The sequence below is a fragment of the Lissotriton vulgaris genome, chromosome 6 (assembly GCF_964263255.1).
Source record: "Lissotriton vulgaris chromosome 6, aLisVul1.2, whole genome shotgun sequence".
NCBI classification, from domain to species: Eukaryota; Metazoa; Chordata; class Amphibia; order Caudata; family Salamandridae; genus Lissotriton; species Lissotriton vulgaris.
In genome coordinates this window covers 1,097,871,308-1,097,894,061 of record NC_141694.1, presented here as the reverse complement: position 1 = coordinate 1,097,894,061, position 22,754 = coordinate 1,097,871,308, and the positions used below count along the sequence as shown (strand labels likewise).

The 22,754-nt window shown below is 48.8% G+C and overlaps 1 long non-coding RNA gene across 1 annotated transcript in view; it reads left to right on the top strand.

Annotated features, from left to right (window-relative positions):
* The window catches only part of LOC147708472 (uncharacterized), a 45,319-nt gene extending 27,954 nt beyond the window's left edge, over positions 1-17,365 (top strand). Inside the window, exons 2-3 of the long non-coding RNA XR_015296503.1 lie at positions 17,127-17,177; positions 17,286-17,365. This is a non-coding gene — a long non-coding RNA (uncharacterized LOC147708472). The remainder of the gene's footprint in view (positions 1-17,126; positions 17,178-17,285) is intronic.
* The last annotated feature ends 5,389 nt before the right edge of the window (positions 17,366-22,754 follow it).

Here is a 22,754-nt window from a genome sequence, read left to right as displayed (position 1 = left end):
ACCCTATGTGGTGTCTGCACGCCCATCTCATCTTCCATTACCTTGGACTCTCACTCCCCCACCCCTTCACTCCTTTGTAAATATGCACCTACACCTATGCACAATCTGTAAATAAATACCACTTACTCACTCAATGATGTGTTGCCTCCATGTTTATTCACATGATTGCATCAGAAACAGACGTAACCAGGTTCAGGGATCCAACAGGTACAGAATCATGCCGCAACGGAGTGACCTAGGGAAACATAGAACCCGCAAACAGACGTTAGTAAACAGCATCACACTCATCCCAACTCACTGCAGTGCAACTTACAACAAACCACACACATCACTACACGAATGGCTGACACTACACACATCATGGAGAAGTGCATGTACTCATAAATGAAGACACACACACACATGCATACATCACATAACAAAACACATAGATGATCCCCAACACAAAGACACCAGAGCAGCAAACCTACACAGGGCATACACAAGCAGCACAAGAGGGGCACACTCACAGTCAAGGGAAGTAGCGTTTAATGAGCTGGCGCCTCTGGTCCACACCTTCCTCCTCACCACTATTCTCATCAGTCGACATGGGTGGGTCGGGAGGGCGAGGAACTTGCTGTTCATCTGGGTCCAAGATCAGTGCAATGTTATTTCGCACAGCCAGGTTGTGGAGCATGCAGCAGGCCATCACAATCATGCATACTTTGCCAGGTGCGTAAGGCAGGGCCCCTCCAGTCTTATCTAGGCACCGAAACCTAGACTTAAGCAGGCCAAATGTTCGTTCCACCACTCGACGTGTCCTACCATGGGCATCGTTGTATCGCATTTCTCCTGCTGTGGTGGGATTGCGAATTGGACTCAGAAGCCAAGGCCTGTTTGGGTAAGCCGAGTCGCCTGTGTATGTGGGAATTAGAGAGAGAGAGAGACATCAGTACCTGAACATGTGGCCACACCAAGCCACCCAGATATCACTCCAGTCACCACAGCATACTCACCAACAAGCCAGGCTTGTGCCGGACGCAGATTTGCCATCAGTCGTGGGACTACGCTGCTCCGCATGATGTGGGCGTCATGTGCAGAGCCAGGAAATCTTGCACACACATGTGAGATAATGTTGTCGGCCTGGCACACCACCTGCACGTTAAGGGAGTGGAAGTGCTTCCGATTCCGAAACACCTGCTCACGTGCCCGTGGCGGAATGATCGCAATATGCGTGCCATCAATTGAACCCACAACGTGTGGAATGCGGCCCAGTGCATAAAAGTCTGCCTTGACCGCTGCCAACTCTGCCGCCTGTGGAAAATGTATGTACTCATGCTTGTACAGCATCATGGCTGTCAGTACATCCTTGAGTACCGTGCTGAACATGGCCTGTGACATTCCCCCGGCATGTCCTATAGTGTACTGGAATGTGCCTGTTGCAAAAAAATGGAGTGCCGCCATCACCTTTTGGGTGGGTGAAATTGAGCCTGGATAAGTTCTCCGCGGCTGCAGGTGAGGAGACAACTTGTTCACAAGCTCCAGCAATCGACGTCGATCAAGCCTGAATTTCCGGATCACCTCCTCGTCCACCATGTCCTCCAGCACAGTATATGGGCGATGGACATTTTGAGCCCTCCTGTGTGGGAGTAAATGGAATGGAAGTCAATTCACATACAACGCATGTCTGTGCAACTCACTCACATGTCACCGCACTCTATCCAACATGTAATAGGCAGTGTACGATTTGCTTATGTGTGACACCTCTGATTGTCACAACAACATGGATTGACGTAGCAATGTGCACCCACCAGCTACATGATGTGTTGCAACATGTCCAATGCACTCTGTTGCACCTCAACATCACTGCCAACAAGGCATGTGACATGACCCAAAAGTGACGGTCATTAGTGGCACACCGATGGGCATGGTATGGAAAACATGGGATAGAGCATGAAGTGTGGAGTCACGCAATCACGCACACAACCCTCATCATGCAGCTGCAGACAATTAAACATAGTGCATCGTGCATCGTCAGCTGACATGCACTCATTGACGCCGCCATGGCGGTGCACTGCTTCCGCTGTTGACGTCTGGCCATACGCGGCCCGCGTTCAACATTCCAATTGTCTGCACGTGCTAGACACCGGGACGGATTCATCATTTGCAACAAAGTTGTAACAGTGGCGCCACCATGGCAGGGCACGTATTCGGCGGGGGAGGTGGAGGCCAATACAGCCATAAGCTGATGTCCATGCACATGCCAGTTCATGACCCCCTTACAGTGACATTGCATCAGCCAGCCTACACCGGCCGGCCCAGCTCTACCCACTACCGCCGTGCCAGGCCCAGCCCATGACCGCCGTTGCGGCCGTGCCAACTACCGCCGCTTCAGGCCCCCTCCACTACCGCCGTGCCAGACCTAGCCCATGACCGCCGTTGCGGCCGTGCCAACTACCGCCGCTTCAGGCCCCCTCCACTACCGCCGTGCCAGACCTAGCCCATGACCGCCGTTGCGGCCGTGCCAACTACCGCCGCTTCAGGCCCCCTCCACTACCGCCGTGCCAGACCTAGCCCATGACCGCCGTTGCGGCCGTGCCAACTACCGCCACTTCAGGGCCCCTCCACTACCGCCGTGCCAGACCTAGCCCATGACCGCCGTGCCAGGGCCGCCAGGGCACGGCGGTAGTGGAGGGGGCCTGAAGCGGCGGTAATTGGCACGGCCGCAACGGCGGTCATGGGCTAGGTCTGGCACGGCGGTAGTGGAGGGGGCCTGAAGCGGCGGTAGTTGGCACGGCCGCAACGGCGGTCATGGGCTAGGTCTGGCACGGCGGTAGTGGAGGGGGCCTGAAGCGGCAGTAGTTGGCACGGCCGCAACGGCGGTCATGGGCTGGGCCTGGCATGGCGGTAGTGGGTAGAGATGGGCCGGCCGGTGTAGGCTGGCTGATGCAATGTCACTGTAAGGGGGGTCATGAAGAGGCAAGTGCATGGACATCAGCTTATGGCTGTTTTGGCCTCCACCTCCCCCGCCGAATACGTGCCCCGCCATGGTGGCGCCACTGTTACAACTTTGTTGCAAATGATGCATCCGTCCCGGTCTCTAGCACGTGCAGTTGCCGGTGTGTGAGCGTGATGGTCTGTGCAAGTGCAGCCAATGGGAGGTGTGGACATGGGCCACGGTTGGCCAATTGCAAGTACCGTATGGTGTTCACCGCAACACCAGGGCCAATCATTGGCCCAATTCCAAACACGCTCTCACGGCGGACCAATGGCTGGCGCCGTATGCCACTGACATGGCCACTGGGCCCTATATATGTGTGATGTGCAAAAGCAAACTTTCTACGATGACCACCGACTGCTGCCTGTGACCATCACCTCCACCTGCTGCTGCGGAGCTGACCACCGACTGCTGCCTGTGACCATCACCTCCACCTGCTGCTGCGGAGCTGGCCACCGACTGCTGCCTGTGACCATCACCTCCACCTACTGCTGCGGAGCTGACCACCGACTGCTGCCTGTGACCATCACCTCCACCTGCTGCTGCGGAGCTGACCACCGACTGCTGCCTGTGACCATCACCTCCACCTGCTGCTGCGGAGCTGACCACCGACTGCCGCTCTAGTGCCATACTCCGTGACCTTGCCATGTCGGGAGTCAAAGAGGTCCGGTCTCGTCCCTTCACCGCCGCGGAGCTGGATGTCCTGGTGGACGCTGTGCTACGCAACTACGGACGCCTGTACGGCGCACCCGGACAGGCGGTAAGTGTCGTGGGGGATGAGTTGTGGTGCATGAGGTGTGATATGGCACCTGGTCTCTGGGAAACTTGGCGGTGTGATGTGTGAACAACTAAAGAATCGATATGTGCATGGCTGCTGAGAGTAATGTGTTGCTCCTATCTGTGTGACTGGCCAACTGTCCCCTGACTTCCACCCTTTTGTCTCCCATCATGGTAGGTAAAGCTGCACCTTCGCAAGGACGTGTGGAGGAGCATTGCACGTGAAGTACGAGCAGCGGGGGTGTCCAATAGACGACATACACACTGCCACAAACGCTGGGACGACATTTCCAGACTGAGCAAGAATGTAGCGGAAGTGACACTAGGGCTGATTCCACGGACGGCACGTCTGGCCCGACGCTCAATGACCCCTCTCATGCACCGTATCATAGCTGTGACGCATCCTGACCTGTCCGAGCGGTTGCGTGTGGATGAACAGCAACGTGGCGGTAAGCTTACTGTCAGTGTATGTTGCTTGTGAGTGCAATGCATGTATGGTTGCCCACACACATTAGGGTCTTCCGTCTATCGTGAGTCTATTTCCAATGGCATGTTGGTGACATTGCCACAGTTAACTTTTCACTTGCACATGCGGAATGTTGAGACGCCACCTGCTAAGCTGTTCAGTTGTCATGCACATGCTGTAGTGCTCCGTCACCCCTTGGCAACACTTGTGTGCTGATGTAGTTCCTCATGCCCAGTGTGCATGCTGTACATGTATTACGGCCAACGCCACAGAATTCCTGTGAGGATGACTGCTTGGGGTGGGCTGTGTGCAGGTTGGGGGATCGATGGACAGTGTCATCAGTGGCTTTAGGGATTCCGCAGCAGTACTGTACGTGTGTGTGCCCATTACTTACACCCATTTCCTGTGCTTTTCAGCTTTGGCAGAGGGCACTCAGCCACAGACGGCGGAGATTACAGAAGGCAATGCATCCGGATCAGACGTCGCGCACACGCAGACTGACACCGAAGGGGCCAGCGGCGGAGAGGGGGACAGGACCGTCCCGGAGGACTCGCATGTGGAGACAACATCGTCATCATCTTCCGACAGTGTTGGTGAGTCAGCACTGTTGTCACAGACTGGGAGTGGGCAACCAACACCTTCGGTCGGGACACAGCACACAGGGCCCACCCTGCCGGCAACTGCACCATGTACTGTTCGTGCACGCAGGAGTAGGGGGAGCAGAGTGGCGTTCGGTGTCGGCACCGCTGCCCCAGCCTCGGTGACCCAAAATTCACTTTGTGCAGAGGCTGTTGATCTGCTGCGACAGCTGTGTGTGGGCCAGACCAATATGATTAATGCATTCCAAGACCACGATAGGAAGTTGGGGCAGGTGGTGGCATTCATGGAAGGTATGCATGGTGATCTGGCTGGTGTACACAGGACACTGCAGTCATTGTCTAACAGTGTGTCGTCTGCCATTGCACAGTCGCATGGACTGGGTGGTACTTCTGTTCCACCATCTACAACTCTGGATGTGTCAGGGGGGAGTGAATTTTCTGATCTGGACTCTAATACAGGTTATTGCACTAGAAGCAGCGTCAGCCAGCACGTCAAGGCACGGAGGCCTCAGACCCCATCCCCTAGGTCAGGTAACTCTGTTCACAAGGACAACGTCAGATATAGTGGAGTACACACACGTGAGGCAAAAGAGGGGTTGGGTGTAATGGCTACACATGCTGCACAGCCATCCCACACACAAGGTACTACCAGGCCAAGACTCACTCCCGCTTCCATTGACACTACCCTGTACGAGGACAGTGAGAAGACGAATACATCTCTTGAGGGCTCGCATACTCCCAGTGCCAGGGACACTAGGAAGGAAGGTGCCACTCCCAAGGGCAGGGAAAGCAGGAAGGAAGTAGGCACTCCCAAGGGCAGGGAGACTACGAAGGAAGGTGCCACTCCCAAGGGCAGGGACAGCAGGAAGGATGTAGGCACTCCCAAGGGCAGGGAAAGCAGGAAGGATGTAGGCACTCCCAAGGGCAGGGAGACTACGAAGGAAGGTGCCACTCCCAAGGCCAGGGACAGCAGGAAGGATTTAGGCACTCCCAAGGGCAGGGAGACTACGAAGGAAGGTGCCACTCCCAAGGGCAGGGACAGCAGGAAGGATGTAGGCACTCCCAAGGGCAGGGAGACTACGAAGGAAGGTGCCACTCCCAAGGGCAGGGAAAGCAGGAAGGATGTAGGCACTCCCAAGGGCAGGGAGACTACGAAGGAAGGTGCCACTCCCAAGGGCAGGGAGACTACGAAGGAAGGAGCCACTCCCAAGGGCAGGGACAAGAATAGTCACAAGACAAACGCACCTAAGAGGAGCACGGACAGTCCCAGGGGCAGGGACACACACGGGCAGAAGGGGTGTCCTGCTGATATGTACACCACAGACGACAAGTCTGCTGCCTGGAAGAGGGCACCATCCAGGGAACAGGGCAAGTCCGCAGACTACAGTACTCCTACGGAAATGGAACATCCAAGGCCCAAGGACTCGCCCATGAACAGTGGCGCTGTCAGGGACAGGCATACATCACCCATAGTTGCTCTGAGACAGCTGTTTTCTGGCAAACGGAATACAGAAGACTCAGCAGTGGAGTCACCCCTTACCTCCACTCCCATCATGGCCCGTCAGGGACGGATGCAGGTGGACCCTGTCGTGGCATCCCCCATGACACATGTTGCAGAGGCCACAAGGCAGCCACACAGCAAACGACAAGCAGGCTCCAGCACGTCCCCAGAGACCATTCCCCCCCCAGCACATGCACCTCCCATGGTGGGTGAAATTGCTTCTCAGTCCGGTCGACTTGTGAGTCCTGTCCTGTCCAGGGTGCAGGCACATGTCCAAAAGAAGCGTAGACACACAGCATTGACACATGCCCAATCCGATATCGGCCAATTGCAACTATCCCCCGCTCCCAGAGCCACCCTGCCTCCTGGACCATACAGCCCTGTGGCTCATCATTTCAGTGGTCACAGTGGCGCTGGTGCAGTTGACTCGCATGTGTCTGTTAGTGGCAGGGTATCAGTCGAGACATATCCTGTATCAGGTGCTGCCAGTGTATCTGGGTCCATGGGCCATGTGTCAGTCACTCGGGCTGTGTCTGTGTGTCACACTCCTGTATCAGGTGCTGGCAGTGTATCTGGGTCTGTGGCTCACGTGTCAGTCACTCGGGCTGTGTCGGTGTGTCACACTCCTGTATCAGGTGCTGGGAGTGTATCTGGGTCTATGGGCCATGTGTCAGTAACTCGGGCTGTGTCGGTGTGTCACACTCCTGTATCAGGTGCTGGCAGTGTATCTGGGTCTAAGGGCCATGTGTCAGTCACTCGGGCTGTGTCGGTGTGTCACACTCCTGTATCAGGTGCTGGCAGTGTATCTGGGTCTGTGGCTCACGTGTCAGTCACTACATCTGTGGCTGTGTGTCACACTCCGGTTTCTGGTGCTGCCAGTGAGTCCGATGCGGGTACTTCACGCAATCCACCTGATAGTGTGCTGTAAGTTGCTGTACTGTGCCCTCTGATGTACCTGCTCTGGTGCCCACACTGCCCTGTTGCTATCCTCATACTGATGTACTGGCTCTGATGTACCTGCTCTGGTGTCCACACTGCCCTGTTGCTGCCCTGTTGCTGTTCTGATACTGATGTACTGTATCTGATGTACCTGCTCTGGTGCCCACACTGCCCTGTTGCTGTTCTGATACTGATGTACTGCATCTGATGTACCTGCTCTGGTGTCCACACTGCCCTGTTGCTATCCTCATACTGATGTACTGCCTCTGATGTACCTGCTCTGGTGTCCACACTGCCCTGTTGCTGTTCTGATACTGATGTTCTGCCTCTGATGTACCTGCTCTGGTGTCCACACTGCCCTGTTGCTATCCTCATACTGATGTACTGGCTCTGATGTACCTGCTCTGGTGTCCAGACTGCCCTGTTGCTGCCCTGTTGCTGTTCTGAAACTGCATTGTGCCCTCTCATGTGCTGCCTGTGATGGACGTTTTCAGTGCAATGGACTGTTGGTGCCCTTAGCCCCTCTCATGTGCTGCCTGTGATGGACGTTTTCAGTGCAATGGACTGTTGGAGCACTTGGCCCCTCTCATGTACTGGCTCTGATGTACCTGCTCTGGTGCCCACACTGCCCTGTTGCTGCCCTGTTGCTGTTCTGATACTGATGTACTGCATCTGATGTACCTGCTCTGGTGCCCACACTGCCCTGTTGCTGCCCTGTTGCTGTTCTGATACTGATGTACTGCATCTGATGTACCTGCTCTGGTGCCCACACTGCCCTGTTGCTGCCCTGTTGCTGTTCTGATACTGATGTACTGGCTCTGATGTACCTGCTCTGGTGCCCACACTGCCCTGTTGCTGTTCTGATACTGATGTACTGCATCTGATGTACCTGCTCTGGTGCCCACACTGCCCTGTTGCTGTTCTGATACTGATGTACTGGCTCTGATGTACCTGCTCTGGTGCCCACACTGCCCTGTTGCTGTTCTGATACTGATGTACTGCATCTGATGTACCTGCTCTGGTGCCCACACTGCCCAGTTGCTGCCCTGTTGCTGTTCTGATACTGATGTACTGCATCTGATGTACCTGCTCTGGTGTCCACTATGGCCATGCTCCATCCTAGACTGTGACTTTGCTCCGAATCTGCGTAAATAAAATTGGGATTAATGTGTCGTGCTTTGTCAGAGTCATTCTTGCGTGTGTGATGCTGGTGTGGATTGGTATTTTCTTGGGGGCGGTGGGTTCTGCTCAGGACCCAAGTCCTGCAAAAAGAAGTGGGGTGACGCTGAAATCACGACAGGAAGTGACGACACAAAAGGTGGCTTCCACTCAGTTGCAGTTTATAGTTATCATGCTCCTTGTTAAATTAGTGGGGGGACGCCGTCCACCCGCGTGGTACCCCGACTTGAGCCCTGGTTCTGCTACGTGTCACTCTCCCCTACCTGGGTCACGGCCCTTGGAGGCGTTGCCGTACACAGGCATTTGTGCATTTTGGGACATGTCACTCCCCCCTCACTACGTCACCGCCCTTGCCGGTACTCCTCTCCAGACAGCGAATGCTTAGGTGCCTACCTGCGTCGTCGTCGATGGTGGGCCAAGACGAGGACGTACTGGATCGCGTAGAGTATCGGGTAAGCCTGTAGTGCAGGGTCCATGTCGGCGTGCGGCTCGTGGTGGGTATGGTCGCTGTGGAGCATCCGCCGTGTTCAGGCAGGTTGTTTATCCGCCGCGCTTTTATGTGTGTTTTCCGCCATCTTGATTTGGAGGACGGTCCTAGTCGTCAGTCCGTACGGCGGAGTCTCTGGTACGGTTACGTCCGCCGCGTAGTTGGGTGTGGTGGTGCGGCGGACCTTGTTCTACCGCCGCGGACGGATTTTGCCACGTATTTTGTATCCTGATTTGGCGGACGGAGTGTCCGCGACGGGCGCACGGAAAATAGGCCTGTTCCGCATACTCAGGGTCTGCGGAGGCACTTCCGTCCGCCATCCTAATGACCCCCATAGTGTGGTTTCTTTAAAAATAAATAAATGGGACTCCAGGTATTTTTTGCTGAATTTAATGTAAAAAGGCCCTTTCCTGGGTCCTGTCAATTGGGGCTAACCCCCTTTTTGTGTCCATTAGCTGATCATCAGGCAGGAGTTGGGTCTGATCCCCATGGGGCTCCCCATTCTGTGAGGACGTCTGCCACCATCTTTTTGCTTCCCACTGTTGCTCATGATCGCAGCTCAACCCTGACAAAGAAATGGAGCATGTCAAATTCGTATCACAGCACTACTGCAGGGAGACAAGTCAGCAGACAAATCACTAAAGGAGGGAGGCGGGTATTCACTTAAAAGCAGTCTTTAGAAACAGATAACCCCAACTGGAGTTATCACGACGTCAAGGTCAAAGGTATCCCAAAGTACAGCGCCGCCACCGAGGACAGCTCACAGCATCGGGGAGATGCAGTGCCATTGGCGATGTGCGGCGTTGTTTCCTTGCTTCAGAGGGCGATGCGTCGGGTCCTCGATGCTTGTGTAAAGCAGGGGAGGCGTTGGTTCCTTAACGGAGAGGAGGTGACGTCACGATGGCGCCAAAACCACGGTCCTGTACGATGTCACAATGTCGATGGATTCTTGACTACCCACGTTGAGGATTGGCTCCGCGATGATTTCGGCTTCGGATTCGATGCGGCACAGCAGCAGGCGTCGGGCCTACATCGCAAGTTAGAGCAGTGCTCACGGCAGGTTACGATGTCGCTCGGTAGTGTCGATGTGGCACGGCAGCCGGCGTTGGTTCTGTTTTGTAAGTCGGAGCAGCGCTCACGGCTTCGATGCAGAGTACGGCCTCCCTCGCCAGCGTCGGTGTTGCGATTTCCTTCTGTAGCAGCTAGAAAAGCAAGTTCCAGATGCAGGCAAACAGAAGCGGTGAAGTCTTTTGTATCCCTGACACTTCAGAAAGGAGGCAAGCTCAAATTCAAGCCTTTGGAGAAATATTCTGCAAGATGATGAAAGTTCCTTAAAAGTTCCTTCTCTTTCCTTGGCAATAAAGAAACCACTGCAGGCCAACCCAGCAAATAGCACACTGGCAGAAGGGCAGTCCAAACTCCTGCAGCTTCCTTGGCTCTTCTCCTTGGCAAAGGTGTGTCTTGATTTTCCAGAAGTGATCTAAAGTCTTGGGGTCTGGGCCCCCATATTTATTCTATGATTCTCTTTGCTCTCTGAAGGCAGAGGGTCCTGTACCTAGTCCAAACCAGTTCTTGGTGCATTCTGCCAGTGCACACCTTCTTCCTTTGTCAGTGTGGGCCAGGGTCTTCAGACGCTCCACAGGAGGTGGAGCCAGCATTGTGGAAGGCAGGCACAGTCCTATTCAGGCCCAGGTGCTACTGTTCCCACCACTCTAATGTAGTCAGGTCTATTCAGCCCTGTGCTGACTCACCCTGTCTCCTGGAGCCCCCCAGCCCCTGTCACTCATAAAACCAGTCTTACAATACACAAGCTAGCAGAGGCAGACTCGATGGTTAGGCAAGAAAATACGTACCTTCTAAAAGTGGTATTTTCAAACAAAGAATGTTAAAACCAACTTCACTAAAATATGTATTTTATAATTCTGAGTTCAGGCATGCTAAACTCGAATTTCTACCATGTTCCCTGGGTCAGTTATGATTATAAGATGTTATAAACTTAGGGGTGTCACAGACTGCACACAGGCTCTGCAATGGCTGGCCTGAGATACACTTTACAAGCTGCCTCTGTGGGTGGCACAACCAGTGCTGCAAGCCCACCAGCAGCATTTGATTCACAGGCCCTGGGCACACGTGGTGCACTGTACTAAGGTCTGATAAGTAAAACAAAGAAGCCAATCATGGAGTCACTAATCAATACATACATTTAACATAGGGAGCACTTGCTCTGTGGCACTGAATAGCAGTGGCACCGTGCCCAAAGCATCTAACCTGCAAAAACATATCAAAAACAGAGGAGGCAATTAGTGGAAAATGGAAGGGTGACTCACGCCAATGGTACCAGGTCTAAACAATACCTTTATTGATGCACCTCTGGGCCAGGATTTAAAAAATAGGACACAGCAGGAAGGAGTAGATCCTGCTCAGATGTGTCACCAGGATAAGTCAATAAGTTTCAGCATATAACCCTCAAAAGAGGTATTGCGGCATTGATCATGATCTGTAGTGGTATTGCTTCTGCTTCTAGTTGTGCTCAAAACAATATTGGAATAATGTGAAGTTTAAACAAAACTGTTCGGTGGTCCTCTGAAAGTCCAAAAGATGGGGGAAAGGGGATCCTCTGGCAGTCACCTGTAAAAGAACATGTGTAAATTGTTAACAGAAATAAACAGCTAGGTCAGGCTAACAGGCTTGTGTGGATAGGGCCACCAAGCTTAGATACACAGTGGAATATAACATCCCTATAATTGGCAACTATGCTTCAGAACCCATTCCACCCCGTTCAGTGTAATGCAGCAGAAACAGGTAAGTGCTTAGTATGACTAGAAGGGTTTGTTTGCAAAAAAAAACTCAGATTGAAGCTTACCCAAGATGCAGCAGAAGGGGTTTTTGCTATATATCCCATCTGGAACCAATTTAATACCTGACTGCCCCTTTCATGCTGCATAAGTTTGAAACATGATACCATTTTCCTTGCCTATTTTGGTCCTTTCTCCTCTCGCAATGAATCTTGGATAGTTGTTAGGGATCAGAAAAAGACAAACAGAATACTAGTAAATAAGGACCTGAATAAAGAAAATAATCATTCAATAAAACCTTTGAACATTAATAAATGCAGACTCTACTTTCTTATCAATATGCCTTTATCTAAATTAATATGAATGATCATCAGGTTCAATACAGCTCAAATCATCGATCAACATACAAGAGATTCTCAGAAACAAATCTCAATTATGAGTGACATGAGAGGGTGGATAGTTGAAGAGACAAAAGAATAAAGACATTTGCAAATAAATATATGCAAATTCAGAATATACGCACCAATGAAATAACTATAGCATAAATTGCTAAAAGTCAGGAAAGCTACCCTCTGGACAAGAGAGTAAGCTGGGGCACCCTCAAAGATTGAGGAGCAAAGTCAAAGAGTCAGGATTAGCATAACAAAAGTAAGCCAAACAAATTAGGAAATAGCAACGTGGCTTTCTCCTCTCGCAGTCTTTCCTAGTCTGCCAAACTATGAAAAACTATCACTAATAGTTATACCCTAATTCACTAAAGATCCAACCCCCCATGTTTCTTCCCACGAAAAATCCTCTTACCCTATTGGTCAAAACCAGGGGGTGTCTGGTCACTCTACATTCATTAAGTCTAACTTTTTAACAGTTCCTTTGTATTTAGACAGCTTCCGTCATTGACCTTCAGCAGAGGAAACTCAGATAATTTTCTTCTGCGGTTTGTACATTTCTCCAGCTCGCTTATGTATCAAACTGGTACAAGTGTCCATATACTCCACTCGGAAGGAAATAGATTCCATTTATAATGTTCATTATTTCCTTCACACTGCCTTGGCTATCATCAGGATCTCTCGAAGAACAAATAACATTCTTACCACAACTTGGACTTGGTAACAATGTAGCTAGAGTCAAATTTGTACATCTTACCACAATCACATTCCCTGTTCCCAGAATCACTCTTACATATTTTGTCAATCAACTACTTGTAAGAGGCTGTGTTCTAGTTCTTGTTAACAAAAGCTCAACAGAATGTGGCACACACACTTTCGAAGAATGTCCCATTACCATTGATTCACTCGGTTCCAAACTCACACACGTAGCAGCAACATAATTTCAAACATCCTAGTAATGTTGCAGCCACTGAATCTAATGCTGCAGAAAAATATGCCACTGTACGACGTGCAATTCCATGCATTTGCATTAGAACTGAAAGTGCACAACCGTCTCTCTCACAGCAGAGCAGTGCTAAATCTTTGCTGTAATCTGACATTCCAAATGCAGGTGCGCGACAAAGGCTATCTCGCAAATCTGCCATCATGCTTTCTTCATCCAGTTCAATTAGATTGGTCACATCTTTATGTGTCAATCTCTGTAATGGCTTGGCGGTTAGTGAAAAACCACTGATCCACTGTCTGCAGTATCCAACCATCCCCAAGAACATTCAAACTTCTTTCTGTGTTCTGGGTGGATTCATTTGCAAGATCACAGTTATTCGATCTTGTGATACTTTCCTGGCTCTTTTACAATGTTATGGCCCAAATATAAAACCTCTTTTTGACAGAATTGCAATTTAGCTGGTGACACTTTTTGCCCACCTACTGCCAAATGCTTCAGTAGAGTAATTGTATCTGTCATACTTGCTTCTCTTGTCTTTGATTCAACAAGCAAATCATCAATGTATTGCACCAAAACTAAGTCTTCACGATCTGATAAAAAATGTAGGGACTCTCTGTATACCCTTGAGGAACTCTGCACCATGCCAAAACTCGGTCTCTGAGCTGAAATGCAAGCAAATATTGACTATCTGGATGTAAGGGTATTGAAAAAAATACTTGACACAAGTCAATCACAGTAAACTATTCTGCATCACAAGGTGTTAGAAATGGGCTTTCTGGTTGGCTAAGGCTTGCGCCAAAGCCAGGCAGAAACCACCACTCTAGTCAGGGCAATGGATTTATAAGCAGAAGATAACCCCTGCTCACCCCCTTTGTAGCTTGGCCCGAGCAGTCAGGCTTATCCCAGAGGCAATGTGTAAAGCGTTTGCGCAACACCCTCGCACAGTTGCAACACACTAGGCACACCACAAAAGAAACTTCACACAAGGTTATATAAAAAAATTGTCTTTGTATTATCCAAAACACATTAGAATCATAATCACACAATATATACGGTGCCAACTGGCACTAGGCTATATCTACAGGGGATTATATACCCATGACAGGGCCAATTGGGCCACTGTCAGAACCTTTAGAAAGCACTAGTAGCACACATAAAACACAACCAGTGACTACTGGTAAAATACTTTACTTAGCAATATCACCTGCAACATAAACGCATTATGTCTGCCTCACATTAGCATAAAAAACGCATTATGCATAAACACCTTAAGCATAAACACCTTCTCATTAGGAACATAAATGCATCATGTCTGCATCATATTACCATAAACACATTTTCCAAAAGTTATGGTGCATAAATCACATGTAGGGCCTTGCGCCCCACCAACATACAACTAACCCCATGACCAACGGGCCTTTCTGTGGGGCTAAATTGCCCTCTGTCCAAAATGTCAGGGCATGATCCTAGGGCTTTCCAAATGCCCTTTGCTGCCAATGCAGCAAAAGCAAACTTGTGCAATGCACTCGTGCTGGGGTGCACCCGACCCCTTTCTCTCTACTCAAAAGGGAATGTCCCCCACGTTGCATCTGCCCATGGTCTCGCGGTACAGTTGGAGAAATCAACCTGGGCACTGCAGTGCCTCCTGAGCCCCAATCTGGGACTCTGAGAACCAAAGTGCCCCCTTTTTGGGGCTCTTCCTGTGCTACTCCGAGGCACCAACAAGCCTGATTCCAGCCCCACTCACCAGGACTTCTAGGCTGGGCCCAGAATTCGGCACCACCAAGGTGCTCTGAGAGACTCCCTCACCGGGGCTCCTCCGGTGCAAAGATCAGAGGGCACCGTCAAGGCTCCTCTTCAAGCTCCCGCTAACCATTCCTTGGGGGCTGGGCGTGCTGCACATCACTGATGGCACCGGCTCCTGTCTTGGGGTCTGAAGTACGAGCCTGCTTCGCCCACCTTCAACCAGGCCCCGCCTGGCTGCTGTCTGCTTTCTTTCGCGGAGGGGCCAACGCGGGGTAGGCTCCCGCCGGGTGCAGACCCAGTGGCGTCTCTGCCATAGCTAGGCAACGCCTGACTTCTGGCGGTCACTCCTGCTTATGGGAGGTCGGAAAAGGCCACGTGGCTCCGCCTCTCCTGCCAGCCGGTCACGCCCTCAGTAAGGCTTTACTCCTGCCTGGCTTCCGGTTTTGACGCTCGCAGCGGCGGCAGCTCCTCTTCTCGGCGGATGCGGGGTGAGCTCCACCTTCAAATAGGCATCAATGCGGGGTGGGCTCCCGCTCAAGAGGCACTAAAGAGGGGTGGTGGGCTTCCCTCAACAATTGCAGGGGAATCCCCATTCATCGCAGCACAATGTTGCAAATTAGAACAGGACGCTCCTCTTGTCCTGGAGCATGCAATTAAAAGTGCAGCGCTCACGAGCCACTGGGACCCCCAAGTTGAAGGAGGAAAGGCTGGGCCCACGCAGGCCAGCTCACAGGGCCCTCCCGCAGGGAGGCAGTCCTTCTTGGCGGTTCCTCCTGGGGCCCAGCAGCAACAGGTCACCAGGAAGCACAAAAAGCACAACCATTTCATGGGATCACAGCTCCAATATTTATACACCATTTTTTCTTTGTCTGCCCTGGCACAGGGCTTGGGGAAATCCAGCTTCAACTGGTTCTGGGGGTATGGAGCACTTTGTTTACAGGGCTCCCGCCCTCCTTTGTCAGGTTGGGGCTCTGTCATCAGACACACCACAGGGGGGAGGAGCCAGCATTCACCTAGGCAGGCACATACCTATTCAGGATCAGGGGACTACTTCTCCCAAATGCAGATCTCTCATTCAGCCTAGCGCTGACTCACCCTGCCCTCCTTGGAGCCACACACACCTCACCAGCCCCTGTCACTCCAAAGCCATACATGCAGTCCACATCAGGCAGGTGGACACATAGCACACAGAAATGCCAACTTCTAAAAGTGGCATTTCTAAAATAGTAATAAAAAATCTGCACACAGCATTTAATATTACTATTCCAACCATACCAAACTTGACCACGTTGCTCCTCTCATATCAGGAATTACCACTGAAATACTTATCAGGGAATAACTAATGCATTCCTATGGGAGGGCAGCCTCACAGTAGTGAGAAACCAAAATGGTGGTTTGGCACTACCAGGACATGTCACACACTTAAGGTACATGACCTACCTTCTACCTACAATGCACCCTGCTCATAAGGCTAGCTGAGGCATACCTTAGGGGTGACTGACATGCAGTAAAAGGGGGTCACAGACGTGGCACAAACTTTGGGTGTCACGTCACAGCAGCAGTAACACTGCGTGCACAGGCCCGAGGCCCTGTAATGGTAGAGGACTGAGACAGGTTTGAAAGGCTTCTCTCAATCAGCGCTGCAAGCCCACCAGTACAATTTAATTCACCGTCCCTGAGTATCTGAGATATTGTCAAGCTCTACGCCGTCTCCTACCTTGTCTTGCTTGAACTGGCGTAGTAGAGTTTCACAGAGACGCAAGGGACCAGCTTCCCCAAATAACTAACAACTACTTGTGCTTTTTTACATACAAGTTAACTGTTATGGAAGTAGGGAGGAGGGCCGGATACGGACCCTTTAGGGGTCTTGCTGTATACCTATAAGGCAACAAGAAACCGTATTAGTGATGACCTAGTGCTGACAATCTCTAATGTACAACACTTTTGAGGTGAGGCGAAAATACTTTAATATTAACCTTACAATTTGCCTACCTGCGATCAGTGAGGAGTAATCCCACGCCCGTATTTGAAGTTAAGATTTTTGATGGAGATGACTGTTGCTCCTCTTGTCAGATACCTCAACTAAAGTGTGCAGCTGAATGTTGTATTAACACTGGAGTATTGCGTCTTAAACTTTTCTCCTAAGAAAAATAAAAGAGGACAAAAAATACACAGAAACACCCTGCAACATACAGCTGTTACAAAACTTTGGATTATATAATTGTTACATTTGTTAATTACATATTCTTTCAAAATAGTCCTTTCCTTTGATGATTTCCTTATAGAGCTAAGTTTCTCGTCTAAATGTATCTTTCTCCTTGTTTACAGGTTTCTTCTTCACTCTGCCAGTTCTTCTATAGTCCGCTGGCTGTCTGTCAGGTAAGTAATTTCAAGTTTTCATAAGTTATAGCCTTTCTTGCGAGGGGCGCCTTGCATGCATATTTACTTATCTCTTTTGTCTTTTTTCTTGCAAATTCCTTTGTGAAGATTTCGGGGAACTTCAGCCACGATGCCAAAAACGAGAAGCCCTGCACCAGAGGACTCCAAATCAGAAGTGCCGCACTCGAAAAACTCAAGGAAGGCAAAGAGTCTTCCAGAAGGTGGGGTGTGGTTTTTATAGCCAGCTACCGCCCAACTTTACTTACGTTCTGCACGCACCGCATTCAAAGCAATGCATAATTATTCCTTTCTCTGGCCACGGTAAACCGATGCACGCACCACATTTCAAAGCGATGCTTAATGATTACTTCTCTGGCCGCGATAACAAACTTACTTTCAGATGCGAGTCATGAAGAGTTCTGTTTACCTTATTGACTGTGATTCTTGATGCGAGCAATGATATTTTACCTAGTTTTCAATGAACAGCTAACCTGGTGCAAAAAATTTCCGGTTTCAACCCAAATACAAACGTATACACAAAATGTCCCATATTTTTGTCACTAATGCTTTCAAAGCTACTATACTTTTTAAATACTTGTAGAAGTCTCCCATAGTAAACATGTACTGTTTCCTTTGTTTCCTGAGTTGTTCTATCTATTTTTACCTAATCTGTTTCTTTTGGAGAGATCTTTCCCTTCAAATAGGTAATGACCTGAATATATGTTTTCATCACTTCATCTGATGGTGCTCCTGTCTTTGCATCTCTAGGATATTCTTCTTTTGGTAATTCTACCACAATGTCAAACAAACCATCTAAATCTTTCTACAAAACTTTTGAAAATTTTACAAATCATTCTACTTGTTTGTACCACTCAACTGGTGTTTTTCTCATTTGTAAAAGACAGTATATCCTGCCTTGACCATGGAATGTGAACATATCCACCTCCTCGTACCTCTCTCATTAGAAATATAATTTCAGTCACTGTTGTCACTATCCCTGTCTCTCTCACTGGAAACATAGAGGAAGTTCCTTGATTTGCAACCATTTCTTCTTTCTTCTTAGCCCATCTGCCTTTCTAACGTTCAAATTCACCCCATCATCTCAATGTGTTTATCCGCTTCTTCATTTGCAATCGCTTACCAGAGACATTCAAACTCTCCAGATCTTTATCACTAAAATCCAATGTCTTTTGTAAAGATTTTGATTCTTCTATGTCAACTCCATAAGTTTGTGCAACTTCTGCAAATCTTTAATTAAAAACTCCTTGCTCTCATTGTAATATTCTTACACAAAAACAATATATTGATATTTACTCAGTCTTTCAAGACTAATCCTACCTAAAATAATTTTCTCCAAGTTTGCTTTTAGTCTACTCACATCCATGCTTGTATTAACTTTGTTAGACACCATCCCCCTAATCCATTCATCCAATTCTTCTGGGAATGGTCCTGTTAAACCTCCTGAAGTAGGTGTCACTTCTCTCACATTCTGCACTATTCTTCTTGGTTCTATCTGCACATTACGCCTTGGGGTTTCTATGGATCTTTCCAAAATATCAATCAATGTTCCTGTATCACTCCCATATGAATGGGGTGGACTGGGCGTCCTTGACTTTTACCTTTACTTTCTGGTGGCACAGTGCTTGTACGCATACCCATGGTTTCACCCTGATGCCAGGATCCCATATCTGAAGCCAGAGGCCAACTTGGTGTTGCCGGGTTCATTATCTACCACACTCCCGTCGGGCTTCCCGAGGGATCCGACTGACATCCAAACGGTGTTGTCTACGTGCTGGGCATGGGGGAGACCGCGCCGTCTGGTCGACCTCCCGCAACTATATTCCCAGGCCCTTCCACTGCCGAACGCCACTTGGCTCCCGATTACTGGGGAAACGGTGGTGCGTCAAACGTTGACCAAGTTCCACATAGCCACGATCGGAGATTTGTTCCCGGAAGGGCACGCTTTCACACTGACGGAGGATCACAGATTTACTGAGAGGACATTCATGGACTCTTTTGTCCTTACCAGACTACGCTCCCTACTACGCGCTTCCTTCTCATCATTTCCCCTCCCCCCCGAGGAGATGACACCCCTCACTTTTATCATTCAGCACCCTTCAAGCGCACACCTGGTCTCCAAATTGTACCGAATGTGCTGCGACCTCCTTCCCTCTCGAGATCAGGTTGTACGTGCTGCTTGGGAGGCCGACTTGGGATACTCTATTTCGGACGACCAGTGGCGGTGGTGCTGCAGAGCGACCATAAACGTATCTATCAATAGCAAACACAAACTTTTACATTTCAAATTCCTGCGTAGGCAGTACTTTACACCAGCACGACTCCAAAGAATAGACTCATCACGCTCTCACAACTGTCCCAAATGCGGTGGCCAATTCGCAGATTTCGCTAACCTTTCATGGACCTGTCCTAAGCTACATGACTATTGGTCCTGAGTACACACAACCCTTGGTACCATGCTCAACTTAACCCTGGCCCCAATACCGGAAACCGCTCTGCTGGGATATGTGGCGGAGTTTCCAAAGGCAGTGCGCAGACTAGCGGCGCTGGGCTTTCTTCTGGCCAAATGAGAAGTTGTGCTGAGATGGTGCGACCGGCGTCCCCCTCTTCACAGCTCCTGGCTCCGGAGCATGGCACATTCCAACCTTAACAGCACTGAATACTCGGAAATGGTCCCCTCGGCATCCAGGCCAGTCGACATCTGGGGCCCATACCGTACATACATAGCGAGCACCATCGAGAGTACTCAAAATGCACCGGCTCCCGAGATGGCCCCGGAGGGTATTGGTTGGAGGGTGGGGATATGCCCTGTTGCTGGCCACTTGTTATATGCACACTTGGTGGGCACACCCCTGCCCCCCTTTGATCGGGTGCCTCGTCGACTGGGAAACTGCTCTGCGTACACACACGATTGGTAGCGCTGAGTGGGTATGCTGCCCTGAGTGTTCAAAGTAGATATAGTCCCCTGACGTGGGTTTTTATTCCTATATTGGCTGTACAATTGGAATATGATTGGTAAATGATACAATTAATTACTGTGACTAAAGTGACACCTTCTGAATCGTCATTTCATATTGCATTTGTCTGCTTCTCTTTATTTGGTATTTCTTTTTGGGAAAATGTACCTATCTCACAAGTATGTTTATTCATGACGTTCCTGAAAAAGAAAACGTTCTTCTGTACTGACACATGTGGAGCGGTGTGGCTCACTGGTTAGAGGCGGCAGACCCGGGAGCAGAAGTCGGCCTGGGACCAGGGTTCAATTCCTGAAGCGGCAGGGTTGTGGACCAGGGTCAGCGGACTCGACAATTCTCGCCTCGGTGCCTACTCCAACCTAGGGTTCTACTCGGCAACTCTGGGCATTAGCTTGCCTAATCTCCACAACGGCCCCATCAACGCCGGGGATGCCTGGCTCCACCTTGGGGATTCCCAGTAGGGACCATCCCACAGGGAAAGCAGGACGGGTTCCCCAGCGGTATACAGCGCCGGGACGCCCCTTTGCTGGGGCAGCTGTGCGCTTTACAAGTATACAACATTTAACATTTAACATTTAACACATCACATCTGTATTGCACACGGTGCACACTGCGATATATACATTACTGCCAAACGCCACCGGGCCTCCGGGCTGTCGGTAACAAGGCTGTGTCATCTCGTCACACATCTGCTTGTTGTCAGTTCTATCATGCTGCCGGCCCCCGGGTTGTAGGTGCAAAAGCAGTGAACCGTATGCAACATGCAATAAACAGTTGGACACCCAAAAAAAAAATTGTTCCTGTATCACTTACTCCAGCACCAGCACTAGTCCTATTATCATTAACAGGTACTGTCAATGTATGCACTGGTGAAATATTTCAACCCTCACTATATAATGGGACTATAGGAACAATAGTCACGGGAACTGATACAACTATTGCATTTAAATTTAATTGATTAATATTTTGTGTCAAATCATCTTTCTCCTGGCTCACTAAATTTGTATTTCTCACTTGAGAAGGCTGAGGAATTTCTACTTGACTCAATGGAGCACTTGGGGTATTTCTTTCTTGATACTCCAGTTATGGCGGAGGTCTATTCAATAATAATTCATCCGACAACACATCATCAATCTCATTTGAATCTGGATCTGAATACTCAACATTTTTCTTTTTCTCTTTACACTTTCCTCCTTCCTGATCATCTGATACAATAACCAGATATAAACCTTCACCAGCTGCAATCACATCTCTTCTCCACCTTTTCATCTGAGCATCTCATTTTGCCTCCGAGTATCTACTCACAGTATTTCTGTATTTATTCTGAGACCTGTCTCTATGTCTCTCATATGTTTCATGTTCCCATTCCTCAAGCCCTTCATATTGCACAGGTCTAGGATTTGGTCTCAATTGATTAATTTGATATCTCAAATTTTCTAAAATCCTTACATTAAAAGTACCATACTCTGCAAATGTCAAATTCCCATCTCCTTCTTTATATTTCACCCAATTAACCAACCATGTTCACATGTGATGTCCTCATTCTAAAGACATAGAAGAAGTAGGCGTACCATCAGGCGGAATAAGAATTCCCTCTCTAATAACTATAAGCTCATCTTTTCTAAATAAAGTTTTCATCATTCTCAATAACTTCATTTGATTTTGTTTGTTACGTTAACTTCAAGCAAACAAAGGAACAAAGAAATCCCCCGTATTCCTTCAAACGCTATTCGTTCACACTGACCTATACCAACGCGACTCACACCAACCAACCAATGACAGCACAGTACTCTTTTGTGACGATTCACACTAGCTAACCAATGTCAGCGTGGCTCTCTGTGACGACAGTATAATCCTGAAACTGACCCTCCCTTTGCAAAAATAATCGACAGTAAAATTACAAACTTTTCAACAAGGGAAATAAAATTAGAAGCAACACGTAACAAACCTGCTTTTCTACTCCACTAAAGAAAGAGATAGATTCAATCACTCAAAGAATTCTTTCGTTACTAGTAGAATATCGACCACCGTTACTCCAATCTCAATGAAGTGAAAAATTCTTTGAGTTCTTCAGCTGCGCTTTCGGGGAACAACTTTTGCAACGCAACTTTTACAACGCATTACCATTACAACGAAACTTTGACAACGCAAGTGGATTTACAACGCATACTTTTACAACGCATGCTTTTACAACGCAAGTACCTTTACAATGCAAGTGTTATGTTTTCTTAATTATTTTTGTTTAATTGTTTTAAAAAATTATTATATTTTTTTTGTTTTTATTTTTTTAATGTTGTTATGATATTTTTATGAATTATTTGAATTAATACTTTAGTATTATTAATTTTAAAAGAGTATTAATATTGTCAAGACATTTTTATTATTATATTATATTTTTGTTTAGATTTGTTTAATGTTGTTATTATATTTTATGAGTTATTTGAATTAATACTTTAGTATTATTAATTATAAAAGAGTATTAATATTGTCAAGAAATTACAATGTTTTTTTAAATGAAATATTTTTAAGAGTCATTAAATATATATATACGTTTTATTTAAACTTAGGTATTAAACTAAATTTA